This window comes from Salvelinus sp. IW2-2015, unplaced genomic scaffold (genome assembly GCF_002910315.2).
Source record: "Salvelinus sp. IW2-2015 unplaced genomic scaffold, ASM291031v2 Un_scaffold10012, whole genome shotgun sequence".
In the NCBI taxonomy this organism is placed as follows: Eukaryota; Metazoa; Chordata; class Actinopteri; order Salmoniformes; family Salmonidae; genus Salvelinus; species Salvelinus sp. IW2-2015.
In genome coordinates, this window is record NW_019951270.1 from 8,022 (window position 1) to 11,110 (window position 3,089).

The following is a 3,089-nucleotide window of genomic DNA, read 5'->3' on the forward strand; positions in this document are numbered from 1 at the left end:
AGTCCCAGACTGGATTGTGTGTTATCCTCCATGATTTAAACAAAGGAAATAAGTCCCAGACTTTATTGTGTTGTTATCCTCCATGATTTAACAATGGAAATCAGTCCCAGACTGTATTATGTGTTTTTCCTCCATGATTTAACAAAGGAAATAAGTCCCCAGACTGTATTGGTGTGTTTTCCTCCATGATTTAACAAAGGAAATAAGTCCCAGACTGTATTGTGTGTTATCCTCCATGATTTAACAATGGAAATAAATCCCAGACTTTATAGTGTGTTTTCCTCCATGATTTAACAAAGGAAATAAGTCCCAGACTTTATAATGTGTTTTCCTCCATGATTTAACAATGGAAATCAGTCCCAGACTTTATAGTGTGTTTTCCTCCATGATTTAACAAAGGAAATAAGTCCAGACTTTATAATGTGTTTTCCTCCATGATTTAACAAGGAAATAAATCCCAGACTTTATAGTGTGTTTTTCCTCCATGATTTAAATGGAAATAAGTCCCAGACTTTATAATGTGTTTTCTCCATGATTTAACAAAGGAAATAAGTCCCAGACTTTATAGTGTGTTTTCCTCCATGATTTAACATGGAAATAAGTCCCAGACTTTATAATGTGTTTTCCTCCATGATTTAACAATGGAAATAAATCCCAGACTTTATAGTGTGTTTTCCTCCATGATTTAACAATGGAAATAAGTCCCAGACTTTATAATGTGTTTTCCTCCATGATTTACAATGGAAATAAATCCCAGACTTTATAGTGTGTTTCCTCCATGATTTAACAATGGAAATAAGTCCCAGACTTTATAATGTGTTTTCCTCCATGATTTAACAATGGAAATAAATCCCAGATTTATAATTGTGTTTTCCTCCATGATTTAACAAAGGAAATAAATCCCAGACATTATAATGTGTTTTCCTCCATGATTCAACAAAGGAAATAAGTCCCAGACTGTATTGTGTGTTATCCTCCATGATTTATCAATGTAAATAATTCCCAGACTGTATAGTGTGTTATCCTCCATGATTTAACATGGAAATAAGTCCCAGACTTTTATAGTGTGTTGTCCTCCATGATTTAACTTATGTGCACGTATGTCTTTTTCAAGTTATATGTTTCCGTTTTTTTAAAATGGTCGAATTAAATAACCGAAACAAAAACAATAAGAAATACTACATCACAATGAGGACATGTTACAGCCTGAATTTATAATGGAATAAATGTAGATTTTGTGTCACCGGCCTTCACACAATACCCCATAATGTCAAAGTGGAATTATGTTTTTAGAAATGTTTATAAACTAATTAATAAGAAAAGCTGAAATCTTTTCAGTCAATAAGTTTTCAACCTTTTTGTTATAGCAAACCTTACTTTCTAGTGTAGAAATTTGCAAAACAAGTTACGTTATAAATTGTGTGGACTCACACTGTGTGCAATAATAGTGTTTAACATGATTTTTAAATTGACTACGCCACCTGTCTACCTCACACATACAAATATCTGTCAGGTCCTYCAGTCGAGCAGTGAATTTCAAGCACAGATTTAACGACAAAGACCAGGGAGGTTTTCCAATTCCTCGCAAAGTAGAGCACCTATTAGTATATGGGGAAAAAAATGAAAAAAAGACAGACATTGAATATCCCTTTGAGCATGGTGAAGTTATTAATTACACTTTGGATGGTGTATCAATACACCCAGTCACTACAAAGATACAGTCATCCTTCCTAACTCAGTTGCCAGAGATGAAGGAAACCGCTCAGGGATTTCACCATGAGGCCAATGGGGACTTTAAAACAGTTACAGAGTTTAAATGGCTGTGATAGGAGAACACTGAGGATGGATCAACAACATTGTAGTTACTTCACAATACTAACCTAATTGGCAGAGTCCTGAATACAAAGCGTTATTCTTCTGGCAAATCCAACACAACACGTAACTGATTACCACTCTTCATATTTGTCAAGCATGGTGGTGGCTGCATCATGTTATGGGAATGCTTGTCATTCAGGCAAAATTCTAGAGGAAAACCTGGTTCAGTCTGCTTTCCAACAGACACAGGGAGACACATTCACCTTTCAGCACCACATTAACATAAAACACAAAACTAAATATACACTGTAGTTAATAAACCAAGACACCATTAATAACTGTTCATTAGCGGTCTAGTTACAGTTTTGACTTAAATCGGCTTAAAAATCTATGGCAAGACTTGAAAATGGCTGTCTAGCAATGATCAACAACCAACTAGACCGTGCTTGAATAATTGTTTTAAGAAAACATGCAAATATTGTACAATGAAGATGTGCAAAGCTCTTAGAGACTCAGCAAAACAAAAACAAAATAATACAAAAATAWAGAAAGTTCACCCGTTAAATGAAACCTGACAGTCTGCACTTTAACCTGGTAGTCATTGTATCATTTCAAATACAAAGTGCTGGAGKACAGAGCCAAAACAGCAAGAAAAATGTGTCACTGTCCCAATACTTTTGGAGCTCACTGTATATGCAATACTAGAGGTAGTTATATTTAGTGTTGAAATTATTTAGGTTCTAGTCTATTTCTGGTGTGGCCCTGCAAGAGAAAAGAGGGAGGAAGATAGAGGGAGAAAAGGAGAGAGGGAGGGAGAAAGAGAGGAGGGAGATAGAAAGAGAGAGAGAGGACGATAGAGTGAGAGAAGAAGAGAGAGAGGAAGATCGAGAGGAGAGGGAGAAAGAGAGAGAGAGAGAAAGAGAGGTAGGAGATAGAGAGAAGAGGGAGAAAGAGAGAGAGGAAGATAGTAAGAGAGAGGGAGGACGATAGAGTGAGAGAAGAAGAGAGGAAGGAAGATAGAGAGGAGAGGGAGAAAGAGAGAGAGGAAGATAGTAAGAGAGAGGGAGGACGATAGAGTGAGAGAAGAAGAGAGGAAGGAAGATAGAGAGGAGAGGGAGAAAGAGAGAGAGGAAGATAGAAAGAGAGAGGGAGGACGATAGAGTGGAGAGAAAGAGAGGTAGGAAGATAGAGGGGAGAGGGAGAAAGAGAGAGAGAGAAAGAGTAGTTCTATTCTGGGTGCATACCTGCAGCCTTTGCTCGGTTTAGAAACTTGT